The sequence below is a fragment of the Perca fluviatilis genome, chromosome 2, assembly GCF_010015445.1.
Source record: "Perca fluviatilis chromosome 2, GENO_Pfluv_1.0, whole genome shotgun sequence".
NCBI classification, from domain to species: domain Eukaryota; kingdom Metazoa; phylum Chordata; class Actinopteri; order Perciformes; family Percidae; genus Perca; species Perca fluviatilis.
Window position 1 is genome coordinate 24,587,550 of NC_053113.1, and position 19,158 is coordinate 24,606,707.

The following is a 19,158-nucleotide window of genomic DNA, read 5'->3' on the forward strand; positions in this document are numbered from 1 at the left end:
ATCTTTATCCCCGTTTCCTCTAGCTTAATATTTTTTAATGGTCGGAAACCAGAATGGGTCACAGACGTGTTCCCGCTGGGTCCACACATGACAAGAGAAGTGATATGTTTTAATGAGCCTGGGACCCGGGGCAAGATATGAAATTTCTCATTTGGGTCTTACACTGAAAAAGCCTACATCTACCTTCAGCTGTTTCGCTCCCTCCACTTTCACAGTACTAAGTGTTTAACTCTATTTCCTCCTTTTCGTCAACTCAATCTTGCTCTGTTTATTTTTGCTTTAACTGTTATAAAATTCACCAATTCAGGCTCAGTAATTGTGACTTTGCTCTTTTCATTAAACCAGGGGTTCTCAACCTTTTGCAAGCTGGGCCCCCCCAAAGCTGGTTCATTGCAGTTGACCCCCCAATGTCTTGGCGAAATGTCTGATAAACATAGCCTCAAATCGTCCTCGATTTGTGCACGATTGCGGTATTTTGTTTTGAGTGCAGTCATTTTTGAGAATCCTGCCTCACACAAATATGCCGACGCGAAAGGGAGGAGAATCTTCAAGGCGATGTCACAGAGTTGAGAGTATTCCTGCATCAACGCTGCCTAGAATGACGAAAGAGTGCAGGAGGTCAGTGGCGTAATGAGCCAACACCGGGCCCCTATGCAGGATTATCTAGGCGGCCCCCCTACTACAGCACGTGATGACGGCGCAATGTCCACGAGTAGGCTACTATGAATAGAACAGGACAGGATCATAGAGACACAGCATAGAAGAGATGAGATACGCGCACCACCACAACAACAAAAAACACTGGTGAATGCGCACCATAACACATGAAAAAACACACAAGGGCAGTCCTTCCAGGATTTCGCGGCCTTTTTTTGAGATTGTTGCGGCCCAAAATGCCTGATTTCACGGGAGCTTTTGCTAAAAATTGCGATAAAAGTTGTGGTGTCTTTTGTATGTGTGTTGCAATGAAGTTGCAGAAGACAGTGAAATTTGCAAAAAAAGTTGCAATTTTTATAGTTCTTTAAAAATAAACTTGTTTTGGGGAGAATAATAATTATTACTATTAATTAATTACTCTGGGCTGAGATTTCCTAGGAACCTTACCAAAAAGGCTCAGGATGCTGCAAATGTTGGTATAATATGAAAATGGCTGGTGGATTTAAGACAAAAAAAAAATAATTTATTGAATGAATCAAATATATGAACATATCTGTCACTGTCAGTGGCTTGTTGATCTTTACCTTGTTAGTTAATGTAACAAACCGACACTATACACAACACACACAACAATACACACACAACACACACACGACGGTTTGATAAATGGACTTTAACTTATCATTGCACTTACAATAACGAGTGTAGCTGTCCTCAATTGAGGTCATTGTGTCGTCTCATCTGTTTTTTCCTGCATCCACCGTGTGTGATTGTGTGTGTGTGTGTGTGTGTGTGTGTGTGTGTGTGTGTGTGTGTGTGTGTGTGTGTGTGTGTGTGTGTGTGTGTGTGTGTGTGCGTGCGTGCGTCAGTCGCGGGGGAAATGGAGCAGCAGCCCCGCCCGCAGAGAGCAGACAGACAGAGAAACAGCAGCCGCTTCAGTGACTATATAATGAAAAAGCGTTACAGCGTACAGTGATGTTAAAATGTATACACGTTGGCAGTACAGTCGGAAATGTTTTGCACGGTCTTTCGCTGTACGTTTTGTTGGTAAATGTGAGATGTTAGAGTCACACATGATCGTCTTCATAACAGAAACAAGGAAATTAATTTGACCCATTCTCACTCCCGCTTGGTCAGTGACTTCTATGCTTAAACTTATCTAGATTTCACATAACGTTTTCTTTTGTATTTATTAACATTTAACTGCCTTTTGTGGGGTTCAACGGACTGAAGCAATGCTGGGAAAATACTCCCCACAAAGTAACCTTACCAGACCTCTTCAGTCAGAAAAGAGCACAAAGGTATGTAGCTTTCTCATGGTGTGCACTACATGTGCCCGTCTGCTTGCCGAGAGAGGGCAAAGTCCTCTGACCATATGGCTTTATTTCACTGTTCAGTAAACCCCACTGTCTGTGGGCTTTTTACCTATTCACTTGTTTTAAAGGTTTGAGGGACTGTGGCTTGACCATGTATGCATCTTGCATGCTAATTCACTGCAACGATGCTGGAGGAGTGATGTGAAGTGCAATGTCCACATGGTGTGGTATTGTCTTAGTTAAAAGTATGTATCAAGGCCAACAATAACACTGTTGAAAAAGAGAGAGGCAGGAACATACAGGGTCTGTGTGTATGAAAGGACATATCTACAGGTCATTAGGGACCATTGTATATAAGATCTTTTATTATTCTGGAGTAACTGTTTCAATGTGGACAGGGTCAAATGTACAATCAGTATTAATCAAAGCATATTGTTAGCATTCTGTTCCGAGTGTGATGTAAAGGTCTTATTTCAATCAATGCAGTGTGTTGCGAATAGGGTTGGGTACCGTTCACTTTTTCTTTCAGTGCGGTACTGATAACCAGTACCTGGAATTCGGTTCCGGTACTTTCCCTCTGTAATAAAACAATAATTTCAGTTGTAAAAATAATTCCAAACCTATTTATCCTACTTACTTAGAACATTTTATTTATTTGGAACATTTTACACGCCACACAAAATAAAACACCTCCCTCTCCCCTCCCAAACCTGTCCCTACAAACTATCTAATAATTATTAATTTCTTACACTGCACTGTATATTTTATTCTTGTATTTGTGTCTTATTTTATTTTAGCCTGTTTATATTTTCTATCTTTTTTTAAACTGCTCTTTAATGTTTTATGTAAAGCGTTTTGAATTGCCTTGTTGCAAAAATGTGCTATAGAAATAAAGTTGCCTTGCCCTACAACCTCAGCCTGTCAGTCAGTCAATAGGGTATAGTGAACACAGTGGTGCATGCCTGTCACAGAGGAAGTCTAACGTTAACCATACCGCAAACGCTTTTGCCTCACCGTTATACGCTGTCAGGGTGGAGTTTTAAAAAGCGTAACCACACTTGCAACCGCTTTACCGGCATTTCCGTGACTCACTGTGATTTTAACAAAGTCAACGTTGTTTCGCTCCGTCCACACACCACAGCTCTGCGTGTGTGTGTGTGTGTGTGTTGGAGCTCCGCACTCTGTCAACATGCAGAGAGGACAGATATGCTCGCGTTTATGCGCTCTCGGGTACCAAAATATGGCACCGTTTGATTTAAAGTGAATCGGTCGTCAGTAGTACCGACATAATTCGGTCGTTACCTAAAAAAAGTACTGAGTTCGGTTCCCAACCCTAGTTGCGAACAAAACTCATAAATGCATCCAGTCAATATGTAATTCAATACTGGGAACACAACAGTCCTATTTATGTGTGAAGACTTCCAGTCCACGCTAAAGTTACCAGCAAGAAATACAATTAAGAAATAATGGGAGTCAATTAGGCTTGGGCAGGTGTAAAGATTTTCAAACCGGTTTGATATTGAGCCAAAGACCGGACCGGTATACCAAATTTTACCACTAGTGATGCAGAGCCCATAATAAGAGTGTAGCGACTCCAATCCACTCGGTGGCAGTAATGAACCTCTAAGCCATTACTTACAAAAAACGCATGAACTTTCTAGTAAACAAACACAACATGCGCTATTCCCTCCTCCCACTACTACTGAAATGTGATCTCCTCATGGAGCCGCTCGGCATTAAATTGCTGAAAGTCACTAGCGGCTCCATTAATTTGTCTGTTTATAAACAAACATCAGTATGTTAATCACGTTGTTATATTGCTTATTACCAGTGTTAGGCAAGCTATTGGAAAGTTTAGTGAGCTTAGCTACCAGTTATTCTACATTAAATAAAGCTTCACTACACTGAAGCTAACAAATCAATGTAGCAATAGCCTATAACCTGACTAATTCTAATTTCTATACTGTAGTGAAGACAACATATGTATTTTTATAAATGTGTGGCTAACATTAGCAAATCTCGCCTTGGCCTAACCGCAAACAAAATGCTTTTGTCACGTCTGAACAATAAAAATTAGCGGGAGTGAGCAACATAAGGCGTTGTGAGATTTAAGGGGCAGGAGCTATGGTAGATAGACTAAGTAACGTTAGTAGAGAAGGAGTGACAGGCTGCATTTGGGAATATAAAGAAGGATGGGTAAACATGAATAACGTGAACATGAATTCAAAATTAATATCCACCGAGTCAAAATGCCTATGTTATAATTAATTAGCTGGTTCTTGTTTCCTAACTGCGTTGCGAGTTATAGGAGCTAAGCTGGGAGCTTCATGGAAACGGCTAACGTAAATGTTATTGTGCCCTTAAGCTGTCAGAGTTTGCTTCGACTTCATATATTAACCTCTACTAGCTGTTCTCTTTAATGTGATAATTTGCAGGAAACAGGTTGCTTATTTGTGTTTGCTGCTGTGTGCTTGTGGTTGAAAATGAATGTAAACAAAGTGGCATACCAGAAATACAATGAGCCATAACATAGTTGTCCCTTTGAGGCTAATGTTGGAAGTCACTTTAGTGGACAGAAAGCACAACAACAACAACAACAACAACAACAACACACTGATAGTGGCATTGGCAATGCATAAGCCTGAGTAGTGTAGTAAATAATAGTAATAGGCTGAATTTGGGCATTAAATATTCAAATATATAAGAAATAACGAATTAAAATGGAATTGTATTAAAGAGGACAATTGACAATGTCTCTATAAATAGATACCTATGATAAAAAAAAAGCTAATACAATGCTAAGTCGTCATCGGACGATAGCCGATGGGGTTAGATATTGCATTTCGCCTAATGCCTTCCGCCTCTTTTGCTCTCCACACTGCATGCATCCAAAGCCTGCTCAAACGTGATTGGTCAATACTCCTCAGACTCCAAACAGAAACCAGAATGCTTACGATACAAAAATCTTGACCCCATTGCCTAATATTGCCTAAGTTGTAAGGAATATTTGTGTTGATGTATGAGAGCCTTTTAAAGTCCAATTTTGATGATTTGTGTTTTCCTGTCAGTTGAAATATGATGTGCTTCTCTTGTTGGATTTTAATAAGTTCTAATGAAATCTTTAAACAACAATGACAGTTAAACTCATGTATGTCGCCAAACTAAATACAAGTCTGTATAACTATCAATTTCCTGCTTGTACATCTTTTCTGTGTCCCATTAGCTTTTACTGTTAACAGTGGATAGGGTTTTGTCTCTGGGCTGTTGGTGCAGTATAACCTGTCAGGTCAGCCTAACAGGAGAGAAGGAAACATGTCCTGAAAATACAGACAAATTTCCCCTGTGGCCCAAACACAGTGTGGGCTGAAGCAGCCTTTCATCTGTGCGGATTTCCAAGCTTTTGGTCTTGGTCAAAAGAAAAGATTGATCATTTAACAAAGCACAAAAAGTATTATTTACATACTGTATCTATATTGTATGGCAAGCCAAAGCACTGAACATGTTTTGTCTTTCAGCTGCAGAACTCATAAAACTGAAGAGATTAATGCATTTACTCCATGTGCGTCAATAAATAAACAAGAAATAATTTTTTTGTGTGCAACGTACTTAACGCCTAGAAAAACCCGGTATTGATTTATCTTGTGGCAAATTAGGCTTTTGTTGATTGCTGCATATTCATATCCCTCATACTGCCTTCTAAATGGGTGAAATAAATAAATACGTCCTCGAGTACAGAAATGAGGAATGCTCATTAACTTTATATGTTATCTTGTTATAATTGTGAAAACATACTGCATCCACTCAACATTTCAGTAAAGTTGTGTCCCACTTTTTTAAAATCACATTATAACAAGTCTGCAGGAGAGATCCAATAATTATTTCTATGGGATTCTATTGGCTTAATTGAATGAAGGGAACTTTTTCCTCAAACCTCAAAAAATAAAACTGACCACTTTGCAAAATCCAGCTCCACATATCATCACATCACTAATGCATTGGCCTTGATATTCTTTGCAGTAGGGAAAGTTAACAAAAATGAAAGAGTCAAAACACATAAAAGAAAAAGTCTATTGTGGTCTATTTGGTCTATTGTGACACATTGGGAGTGCCATTAAAGTACTTTTATTTTGTTCAGACAAAAACATCATGCTTTAATTCTTGCACTAAATTAAATTTTTTTCTGGCTCAGTCTAAACACCAGAGAATAATGAAACCGTGCTGAACTCATCTACAGCTCTCATTTTAATGGACGGTAAGGATGTGTCTTTTAGGTAGATACTGGCCTAGCTGAGCTCCAATAATTAGCGGAGACCGAGTCTCTCATTGCCAGACCTATCCACACAGCGCTGTGGAGTAAGGTCTGGCTACTCCACAAATACATTCTTTGTTAGAAGGAAAAAATGCTCTGGGTTGTTTGTATTTCAGTCATTTTTGAGCGGTGCTTAGTTCCAGACGCAGATGCAGTAACGGTGGCTCTGCAAAATGGTCTCTGGAAGGAACTAGTTTTGGTGGAACATTTGCACCCCCGCTCACATACGATATTAAATAAAGTTAACTGTTAACACAATACAGTAACGTGAGCTATTTAAATTAGCTGGATACATGGTTAAATGTAATTTGCTCTTACCAGTGTATCGCTGTGTGTACTGCAGGGTAGAGAATCCATATGCTTCCTGAGAAAGGTCTCCTCTTCTTGTCTCTTCTTCTGCAAGCGTGTGTCTGTGCCCCATCATCGCCACTATACAGTATATAACAACTCTCTTTGACACCATCTCCCAGTCTCATCCTGTCTCTTTCCCACAATCCATCTGTTTATCACTATCCCCTTATCCCCTATCGCCATTTATATTTTTATCGCTCAATCTGTCCTTCCTAATCATCCCCATCCCTCACTCTCTGTCTCACTTTTAAGTATAGACAGAGTTCCCCTTTTTTCAACAGCAAGTCATTATCTTCCATCCCGGGCTTCCGAAAGATTTTTGTGCAGTAATGGTCTCTGTTCTTTGTGCCTGAATCAGCTGCAGAGATGTGTAAATTAATTACTACTGAAATATCCTTCCCACTGTTGACTCCTTTGAGAAAACGTGTTAGTTCCCGCTTTTGTTTCAGATTTATTCTGGAAGCCGACTAATATTTCACACTCCTAATATTGTTGGAAACCTCATGTTCTTCTCATATCTTTTTGAACAATAATGCATATGAACTCACAATCATAGTTTCATATTGTAATTTTTTTGAAAAGCACATGATACATTATCAAAGCAGGTCTACCACATGCCATGGTTTGGACCAAAATCTCATAGTAATCCTTTGTTGGCATTGATTCAGGGCCAGGTATAATATTTGAAAAAATGATAAGAACAGTGTGCTCTTTAACTATAGCACAAAGCAACACAGTGCTGACAGAATGACAGAAGAGCAGCAGGACTAATTTGCATGTATTGTAATGTGTGCCTGTGTACAAAAGCTAAAAAAACATGAGAGTAGTAAATAGAAATTTACACACTTATGGCCACTGAAACTGATTTATAATTTCCGACTGACCATTGTAGCACAGGTGTTTGCATCTGTGATTTAAGGTGGAGAAGCAGCTGTAAATGTTGCTGCACTGTTGTAGGCATGACAATTGTTTCTATTAATAGTAGTCATTGTTAGCGTGATGGAGTTAGGGTTGCCAACACCATCTGATAGCAAAGAGATGTTTCTGGGGGTGGGAGCGGTGTTTCCACCGTTTTAGTTTATCTGCTAGAGAAGAGAGCGAGAGAGATTAAACAACATCTTAGTAGCTATGTTACCATGACACTGAAAACCATGTTAGTGCAGGAGAAAATACTGTGGAAAGATGTAGATGTGAAGGGCACCGCAGAACCCCAGCAAAAGCAACAAATGCAAGCAACACAATTATATTTTAAGTCTTAAAACTCACATCATGGCTTTAGGCCTGTGTGTGGTGAGGAACGGCACTCTGTCCATCTAAGGACAGCGTGACATAAAGCCATTTACACTGGGTATTTTAGTTACACAGTTTGGATTATACTGTACCAAAGTCAATCATATCAAAAAGTGCTGGAAAGGATTGTACACTTATGTGATATTTTGAAGTTTAACCATTTGTATTATTTATTCATGCAGGTTTTATTTGATTTAAAATGTGCTTTAATCAATCAGAAGCTGGTTTTAAGCAGTGCCATGTCAAGTCCAATCAGGCTTTATGGTCTGAGTTGACCAAATAGTCTTCTTAGCACATCCTCCTGTTATTTTTATTATCCCAGTCCACACAGTGTGGTTTAAACATGCAGTATTGATCTATTTTATCACATCATGTATTAAGCAATTAAGCAATAAATATTATATGAGTGAAAAGTGTGTCACTTGAATTTGCTCCTTAAATTGTAGCATTCGATAACTGTTTAAAGTGACATATATAATCTCTGATTAGTGTCAAAGAGCAATCTCCTTCTATTCAGATTTTCATGGCGTTAAATGGCAGTTGGCTGATTTTCATGTCTTTTTGACATTTGATTAATGAAGTATTAGTTGAAGGCAAACATAAGAGATGACATAGAGCTAGTTAGCGCTCGTTTTCACCTCAATAGACAGCACTGACTCACTGTCACTCAGTAGAACATTCTGAATTGACCCTCTCTCTTTTACTTCCTACCGGTCTACTTTCATGAACCATTTTTCTTGTCCATTCAACTGGGTATTAATTATGTCTGCTGTTGTAAATTCAGTCTATTCACCACAGGATCAGGGCTAAGAGGCTCAGTCACACATTCAAGGCCATTCATTTGAGACTGCAGCAAACTAAAGAATGAGCCTTCCTTTGGCTTTTTAATGAGAGGACCAGAGAAGATGGTGCTTGATATTCTAACTCTTAACTGTCTGTCTGTTCATCTCTGTCCTTTCTGTCTGTTTGTCTTCCACTGTGACACACTCAGCTGCACGCTTTGGTTCTCTTAGAATTTCACCATTAAAACCTTTTATTATCTTTGTTAATCCCTCTAGCACATGTCCAGTGTAGGCTGTAAAATGGAATTGAACTGATCTGTTCACCGAGCCTCTTTTCTTCTTCTATGCCGTTCCTCGCATGCCCTTTTGAAAGAGCCAAATTAGCTTCCCCCTGTAGCAGCAATTGAGTCTGGCTCTATTCCCTTTCAGTCTCTCTTTCTACCGTCAAATAAACCACTTTGCTGCTCAGCACTGATATGATTACGCTTCTTTTCAGCTGGATTTAACACTGAAGTCAAGGTACGTTGCTCTGGTAAGACTGTGAAAGGAATTCTTGAAACATGGACAGTCACACTTCCTGTTTAACTCCGACAATAAAAGAATATGAATAGACAAAAGTACAATCAAAGACCGAATTAAAAGTGACAACTGAGGGGGCTATGCAGTAAAGAGAAATAGGAATAGAATTGAAATTGACAAGACAGGATGTGAATGGCAAGAGAGATGGGCTTGGGTAGAGTTGGATTAGTTAAATCTTTACCTATTACAGTTGTTTTTTTCTCTGTGAGAAAGTTTAAATGGGACTTTCGGCAACTTTGGCGAAATGAGGAAAAATTTGACCGTATATACAGGAACTGTAAGAACTTTCTTAGGAGGGAAAAGAGAGACGGAGAGAGATTGCCAAAGAGGACAGATAGAGATTAGGAAACATTTGCCCTTGATGAATCAGTGATAGCTAAAAATAACTATATTGTGGTAAATTAAAATATGTGTAAAGTTCACTTTACACAACCCAAAGCCCAAAGACACGTAATGTAATTAAGACTTTTTATGAGAAACACCACAGCATTAATTTATTTTCATTTGGTTGTTTTTCTCCTGAAATAGTAGATCACTACAACCTTTAACTATAATATAACTGAAATAAGGAAATCTTTATGTTTAACATATCTGCGGAATGTTTACTTTAAACATTTTATTTTTCCTCACAATATCTGTTTTTTGCCAAAAAAAACACGATACATGTTTTTACAGTTATAGTTGGGCAGCAGAAAGTGTTCTATTAAAGCTTTAGGGCCCTATTTTAACGATCTGAAACGCAAGTATGAAACGCCAAACGCAAGTAGCTTTGTGGGTGGATCTCGGGCGCTGTTGCTATTATAACGGCGGGATAAATGAGTCTTGCGCCCAACGCAAATCTTAAATGGGTTGGTCTGAAGTAGCTAGGTGTGGTTTGGGCGTAACGTGACCAATCAGAGCGTCATCTTTCATTTCCTTTAAGAGCAGGCGTATTGTTCCGTGGCGGATTGCTATTATGATGGCGGATTTGCCTGGTGCACGCCAGCGGGAGCTGTCCGGGATGTGGCAAAGTAACAAATGCCCGTCTTGTCCGGGTGGCAATGTTGCTGCGGCCACTCGGGCGCGTCTCCTCAAGTCTGGAGGATTGCTGCAGCCATGGAGCGTGGGCCTCCAAACGCACCACCTGCACCTGTTGCGCCCCTTCCTCCTCCCCCCACTCTATCTCCGTCCACCCGCTCCATCAGGAGCGCATCGCGCATTACTCCCGGACCAGATTCCGTCGGAGTGTCCAATCCCACTGTAGTTCAACATCACATCTCCTTAAGTCCTCTAATATTTCCTCATTTATGTCATCAACACATCCATGATTCATGGAAATGTGTAAAACACAACAAGCCACAAAGAATGCTGCGACTTTTTGAGGACTGTACTGTAAAGTACCTCCTGACCTATCCAAACACCTGAAGCGCATTTTCAGTAATATTTTTCTTTGTAATTATGTATGGTTTTCAAAAATGGGAATTGCTGTAGATGAGAGAAGTGTATGCGCGTTGTGCACACACTACATTATGGCCAAGCATTCGTCCCTAAAATAGCATCTGAATAACGCGCTACTGACTTTAGACTAGCGCCACTGACTTTAGACCAGGTTTTTCCTGGTCAGTGGCGGAATTGTTTTCTGAAACTGCAAAATAGGACCACGTAGCGTTTGCGCCGGAACACGCCTCCTCTTTTCGCTGAACCGCCCCCAGGAGCGCAAATACATTCCGTAATTTACCGATGTGCGTCTGTGGAGGGAAAAGTCTGCTGTGCGTCGGGTGCAAAATAGGAATGATACATGCGTCGGTGTACAAAGGCAATTGCGCTAGATAGGGCCCATAGTGTGTAACTTTTTAATATTAATGAACATCCGTTACATTCAAGTCATTGCCAAATGAGTTGCTACAAAGCTAGTTAAGACTATCAGCTCCGCAACTCTCTCTGTATTTCTCAGTATGGCTATGTTCAGAAGATTGTGTCGTCCGGTGACTTTCCCGTGAAGAAACTCGAGTGAAGATAATTTAAAGAGTCCATGTTTTTTTTAATCTTCGTGTCCTCCTTGGCTACTAGCAACTGTGGGAAGGAGAGGTGGGGGCGACAGTTTTGTTGTCATTACTTAGAATTCTTCATGGGGGTGGCAGAAACTACGCACTATAGCTTTAACGGTTAGAATACGATTGTGGTCTTGGATAAATATTCAAAAAGTCAACACAGACTTTACGTGAGATTTGTTGACTTTTTCTATGTAACCAAAACCATGTTTTTTTCCCCTCCAAACTTGGAGTACCTACTAACATTTATTAAGCATGTGTTTTAGTAGCCTAGATCAACTAAACTACATGAGATGCAGTATATGGACTGGTCTCCAGTGTCAAACTACCATCCACTCTGACATTGCACTTGATTATCAAGAAACATAGGAGATAGGTTTGCTCACTAAATGGTACCGTTAGTGCACTGTTATTCACATCAACATCAATTAGCTACAACTTTTACATGGTTGTCTTGAGGGTCCATCTTGGCGAGAACTGAGGTGAGAAACGGGATGCGTTGTTTTTTTCTTATATTGCCTATGTGTTTCTGGCTGGCTACATACTGTAACTAGTGCAAGTCTAACATTTTACTGGAAAAGAATGGCAACAAAGGGTGGAATAGAAAATCCTCATATTTCCAAAGCCAAATACTTCGTGTTATAGTACCAAATTTATAGTGTGTTTTGTTAACTTTTTTTTTTTTTAAAGCATATGTGAAGTGTTTCAAGTGCAAGATAAGGGCTTGTGTGCAGATGTATTTGCACTAACAACTTACATGATGCTAAAGTTTTTTGAGAACTTACTCTCCAACAGACTGCAGTCTAGAATGCAGCTGCACACCCTCCAACAGATGAGTGGTGTGTGTGTGTGCGTGTGTGTTTTAGATGCACACACACCACTGCGTGCGTGCTTGCTGTGTATTGTTTGCGTGCGTATGTGAGAGAATGTGTAGGTTTGTGTGCTGTGTCCCGGCACGCATGGGTGTGTATGTTTTAATGCAGCTGTATTTCCACCATCAAAGAGCTGCTGTACATGATGCCTATAATACACAGGTTTGAGCTTTGAGCAGACAGGCCTTGAGTCATCTCAGGGGGAAAAAGCCCCATGTAGAGCTCACTGACAGCCCCTCTCATGTCCCATTTTGGGTGGTGACATCAATACGATACACACACACACACACACACACCTCTGCAGCTGTGTTTGTACTCGATTAGGAAATTATACCATATATTCTAAACTTTATGAACTATGAATGGATCAGAAGCTCATAGAGCCTGCATCCTTTTATCTGAGTGACAGCATGGTTGCTCTTGTATTCTCACACGTTCCTGCGCTCTCTAATCTGTGTTTCTCACCATGTATCCCCCTCCCTCCCTTCGCTTCCTCCTTTAATTCCCTCTCTCCTTTCCTTTCTTCATGCAGCCAGGCAGAATCAGGTAAAAGAAGAGTCAATTATAGATTCACACCTCAAATCTTGACAACTTTGTTGTACAGGAAGTCAGAGTTGAGGTGTGATAGGGTTTGCAATGTGTGCCTCCGCTGGTACTAACAGTGTGGGCTGCCCAAAACCATTTCAGCCTTCTCTCTTTCTTTGAAACTTCATATTCTCTTTGGACGTAGACACACACACACACACACACACACACACACACACACACACACACACACACACACACACACACACACACACACACACACACACACACACACACACAACCCCCAACACACACTTTTTATGGCATTAGAGGTCATTTTGGTACTGTGGTTTCCCTGCACATGACATTGTCATAGTAACTGCCTCACAGCATACCACAGGAGGAGGAGGAATTATCGAACAACCTGTAATTACTCTTTCTTCACATGTAGCTTTTTCTGTTCATTTCCCCTACCCTTTTCTTACACTGTTAACTTGTCATCATGGCTTATATTCTCTTCCTCAGCCTTAACTTTTTTTAAGCCTTTACTTTTGTCTCTGTGTTTCCCCAATCCTGATCCCTAAAATCCTCTTTCATGGTATAGAAAATTGTATATCATGGCACTATATATTCATACATGTTCTGGGAATTCAAGAATCAATCAAATAAGTATGATTTAAATTTTTTTATATATATATATATATATGTGTGTGTGTGTGTGTATATGTTGTTGACCAATACTTAGTAATAGTGTTAAGGAGTTTAAATGACCTGAGAAGAAGTTTGGGTAACACTTTATTTGAATGGGTGTGCATAAGACTGACATGACACCAGTCCTGAACATGGAATCTTTATAATTGTTTATATGGTTTCTTTAAGTTTGATAATTAGGCCTGCTATGACACGTTTATTATAGGTGGCCTAGGTTAATGTCAAGTTGTCATAACAAAGACATTGTTGTCTTGGTTGATGTAAAGTTGCCATAACGCCAACATCTCAAACAATGCTAACTTTGCAATAAAAGTGTCATAATTTACAGTCCTAAACATCCATAAAGACTCTTTCACGTTCATGACTAGTCTCATATCATGGTTAAGACGGTGTCATGTCATGTCATATGCACACCCCTTCAAATAAAGTGTTACCCAAGTTTGCATTCTACATTTACACACACATATTACACATGTTGTGTTTATGATTCTGGTGTTTTTTTAGGCTATTTGTCTTAAAATATAATAGTTTTTCAGACAAATAAATCTATCAATTATAATAAACCCCGTTGAAAATGTGCCTGTTTTTGGAACGGGCTGATTGCTTGGCCTGTGGTATTGCTGCTTGTAGAATTCTTCAAAACCAAATTGTACCCCAAAATTCCTTACCACCAAACCACCTAATATGCAACTCAACTGTATAGCCTTCTACTGACTTACTGATTTACCTGACAGAGAACGTTGCAGATTCAGAATGTAATCACAAAATATCACAGTTGCTCCAGAGGCGTGCGACCTCTGACCATAGACAGAAATGGACCAACAGATCCCGTTGCTCTGGACGGAGACCAGTGAAGGCTATTAGAAGCACTTTTCCGGTGAGCGCTGAGCGTTACTGCGTAGCCTCCAACTGAGCTTGAAGACGTAGATGCGACGTGAGCAACCTGTCTGAAAGTTGTCTTCTGGTAGCTGTGCCAAGAGAAATCTCAATCATTCCCAATCTTACAGAAATGGAGAGCGTAGGTATATGTAAGGAGATAACATAGGCATAGGCTAATTATTGCTAACTAAAATGCTAGTTAACATTAGTAATTAAACTTAAACAGCTAATGTAAGTCGAAACTGCCTGCGAGCTTCTCCTTTACTATACGGTAATTCCTCTGCGACAGTAAGTCGCGTGGTTATGACACAATCGTTGCCCTATTTTTACTTAATGCATATTTGTTTCGCAACATGCGCGTAAAAGCATGGTGAGGTATGTTCAAACAGGCCGCACTGAAGTAAAAGCGGAGACTGCCTGTTGTGGGAACTGAAAATGGCAAATTGCGCTTTTCTTTTAATATGCATTCACGGGAGGGTCAAGGAGAAAGTGGGAGTTTCCCATAAAAAGATGGGTGGGAAGCATAAAGTGCGCCTAATTATGTATTCCCGGTATTTACAAAAAACGGTGGTAGCAGTAATCCGAGCAAGATGAAGACATAGGCCAAGGAGACGAGCTGAAAGGATTTTTGCCACAAGATCACACTTTTTCAGTTGAGTGAACACAAAATCATTAAGCTTCACAGATTAAGCAGCCATGCAATATTACAGTTAATGGATGAAATCAAAGATGACATTGAATTTCCAACTCAGCGTTCACATTCCATTCCAGCAGTTGTTAAACTCCTCGCCACATTACAAATATTGGCATCAGGATAATTTCAAACAGTCATTGCATCAGCAGTGGGAATATCACAGTCTGCACTCAGCCGTATCATAGCACCAGTACTTAACGCTCTGCTACAGCGCAATTTACGGTATAGTGGGCGGAGAAGGGCGCTGATTACCCAATGAACTGCAGGTTTGGTAACATATTTACACTCACTCATGCCCGTAGCAAGACACCTGTCAAGTTTGAAATCCATCGGACTAATGGTTCGAGAGATATGCGAATAACAGACACACAAACAGACAGACAGATGTTCCTATAATTTATAGATGGATAGATGTATGTATTATTCTCCTCCAGACTGACATAACTGACAGTATAGAGAGTGGAGAGAAGGCTTTGATACAGCTTGACCGAAAAAAGTTTAAAAAAATATTTTAGCTTTTCCTTTACTTCTAACAGGAAACATTGTAGGTGTTTAATTCATGTGCCCAAGCCTTTTACTGAGGGAAGAATGGAGCAGAAGGACATACAGGCAGATGAGAAGAAAACTAATGAGCAAGAAAGGACAGTCAGCTTTTATCTTGGGGAAATGAAGGGAATAAAACATGATCTATTGTCTCAAATGGCAGGCACACAAAACACACTTTTGACTCATAATCTTCTGAAGATAATAAACTTTGTTGATTACAGGTATTGAACTATTACTGGACTTAGTCTCTTCTCTCCAACCAGTTCTGAACTACTTGTGAGCAATTTTGTATGTTGGAGTGTGTGTGTGTGTGTGTGTGTCTGTGTGTGTAAACTATATTGGCACAATAGGAATACCACAGTATGCTTATCACTTACCCAATTATGTGAGATTGCAAAACTAATCTACAACTCTATTAAAACAAGAGACCCTACAGCTCAGGGTTAAACAAAAACAAATTACAGTACCCCCGACACACACACACACACACACACACACACACACACACACACACACACACACACACACACACACACACACACACACACACACACATTTCATATACACTATGCCATTTTGTCAAACAGACAGTTACCATTTATCCAGAGCACCCATGCTCAGAGTGTAAGTCAGCTATATGGAGTAATATAGAGTGTGTAGTTGCTCTATAAAGATATCTTGTTTCTTTTTAAATTACCAGTTCCATTAAAAGTTAATTTAATAAAAATGCAGGGCAGTGTTCTCATTTCCTCCTGTCTGCTCTTAAAAAAACATCAGAAAGTTCAACATGTGATTCCTTACAAAGGCTCTGATTTAGATGGGCACAATAAGAATCAAAATGACAGAGTATTATTTACTTTTGATAGGACATCAAATAACTAAAGTTAGATTACATTCTAAATAAAGCAATCTTCAATTTAATTAAATGTTCATTTGCATACATTAAATGGAATGTAGATTTTATTTGTACAATACATGTTCATATTATCTATATCTGTGATTGGTGTTAACAGGCCTTTTTGTGCAACACTTTGCCAAATCTGCTGACTCTTTTTGGATTTCTGCTACTGTAACAGTTTGTTCATAAGACATTTTGGCAAACAAAAGTATGTATACGTTTGTTCATGCATACCTCAGATGAATAGTAAAACATGAACTATTTATTTTTTTCATATATTTGGTGTAATAATGCAATATACTGTAGTCAGTTTGTGGCAGAAGAGAATAGTTACCACTGCTTTTAAACAATATTGTATTTTAGTTCAGGTCAGAAGAAAAGGCAAAAAAACAATCAAGTTATTAAATAAAAATATTATTTTTACACATTAAGCAGTTGGGTCTGCATGACCCTAAACAATGAAGAAGTAAAGCCAATGTCAACAAAACACAATGATTAAATGAAAATATATCTACAATATTTTACTCCAGTATTGTTAATAGATCTATTTAATTATTAATTTTTTTCATTCCAGCAAATAAACTCAACATGACATCTGTTTCAAGTTTACTTTTTCTGTAGAGCTCATTTCCATACAAAAGCAATTCAAAGGCCCTAATTCACCTCCTTCTGACTCACTTTTTTTTCTTGTACTCCCCTTTTCTTACTCAATAACTAAAGCTCATTTGCTGAAGAAGTTGATGCATTTCTTTCTGCCTTGGTGTCAGTCTCATGACCTTTACCTAAGTGACAACAAAGAATTTCTAATAAGGGAAGAAGTTCCACTCTCTCGATACTTCCGGCTTCTGAACTGGTTGCAGTTCCACCAGAGTTCCACCAGAGTTCCACTTGGAGCGCTCACAGGCCAGTGCAGAATGAATGGGACTCTATGGAGCTATACCCCTCAAAATCCACTTTTCTCAGGATATCATTTTTTTGTCTAGTAATTTGAATGTTGCATTCGAAAGGGGAGGCTAAGAAAATACACACTGCTGGGTGTTCAGTTTTTTTTAAAGTGGCTTTTTTGTTCTAAAAAGCCTTTTAAAATGTCAGTGACGTCATACACATATGGCCAGAGATACTGCTTTACAGCAAGCTCTGAGTCTCTTCCTTTTTTTTCTCTCTCGAGGCATCGAAAACACAGCTGAGAGGTTAGGCTCTCCCTGTCAATACACGTGCTAGAAAGAGGTTTGCTAATGTTTTAAAGACCACGTCGAAATATTCACTCTGACATTCTGGTTCTGGTTCGGATGCCGTCAAGCGGGATCTCTGGTCGTAGTCAGTCCTTCTGACCAATCAGCATTCATTAGCGGAATGCTAGCGTGTTATGGGCAACAACGACTCAACCTGTAAGAAATCAAAAGGACATAAGTACTCGTTCATTCAATTTTCAACCTATAATCCATGTTGAACTTGCAAAAACTACAATCAAATCTGTGATTTCTCAACGACAATCAGGCGGAAGAGACAAATTTAGCCGTCTAGCTCCATAGAGTCCCATTCATTTTGCACTCGCCTGCGATCACCCCCAGTGGAACTCTGGTGGAACTGCAACCAAATTCGGTACAATGGGGCTGAACAGGGAGTGAAAAGGCTTTCCGTAGGCGGGCTTTGGTGACAATACTATTCTACCCCCACAATAACCTTCTCTGTGTCTGGGGTCAACATAGAGATTCTGTTTCTTCTGTAATTCACTTATCTCAGTCTCCCTCCCTTCATCTACGATGACCTCAAATCCCAGATTACTTTTTCTGTCTTTTCCTCTCTCTTTATCTGTCTGTCCTTCTCTTGTCCAGCCCTTCTCTCCAACCCCTGACACCATCTTTTCCAAAAGTTGTTTGAAGTTCTGACTTTCCACCTCCCTTGTCTTGTCAAAAAAAAAAGGACTAGGTGTAATTTTCTCTTAATCTCTTCATCCCCTTCTCTCCGGAGGAGAGCACTGTTACCTGCAGATGGAGGGAGAGAGTGGGGAAGAGAGAGAAGATGGTAGGGAGAGGGACAGGAAGCTGGCCTGTAACTGCCCCCAATCAGGCTTCCCTTCTCACTCTGTCTTTATCACTTTTTTTCAATCCCTTTCTCTTTTGCTCCAGATCTGTTTTTTATCTTGTTCGCTCGACTCAGAAACTTTGCTTAATCTCTGGTTGAAAGTGCAGAGAAAAGATAGAATGACAAACAGAAACAAAAGAAAATTAAAAAAACAGCTGTTGTTCATTAAAAAGACTGCAGTCATGAAAAGATGAAGCTTCACCTCATTAAACTGCATGTCAAAAGGAATAGTTTTTCTTTTTCACACTAGATTACCGCCACCAGTGGTTCTGATGTGGAGGAAAGAAGTGGTAAAGAAGGAAGGAGGGAGGAAAGGAGAGATTGTATGTGATGGACATCCGCTGAAGTGTCTGGCCTTTCAGTAATTGTGCCTGCTGCGGAGCAGAGGTCAGAGGTAAATGCCACACATGGATATGTCCTGCTATAATGAGTGGAAGAGGGTAGGACACATTAACAGCATACAGTTCCTTTGACACACACACTCTCACACACAACTGCCCAGTCACATCACTATTCTTACAGGCATTAACATGCAAATGTAGTTAGCTACAAGCACACAAACATGTTTTTTACACACACAGAAGTGGGTGGGTTACTTTGGAAATGTTCTCTATCACATATACTAGTTACCTTA

General features: G+C 39.7%; 1 long non-coding RNA gene across 1 annotated transcript in view; it reads left to right on the forward strand.

The window, feature by feature from the left end:
* Positions 1 to 18,912, forward strand: part of LOC120554296 — a 130,931-nt gene extending 112,019 nt beyond the window's left edge. The window contains exon 4 of the long non-coding RNA XR_005638362.1: positions 18,775 to 18,912. This is a non-coding gene — a long non-coding RNA (uncharacterized LOC120554296). The remainder of the gene's footprint in view (positions 1 to 18,774) is intronic.
* Positions 18,913 to 19,158: the final 246 nt, after the last annotated feature.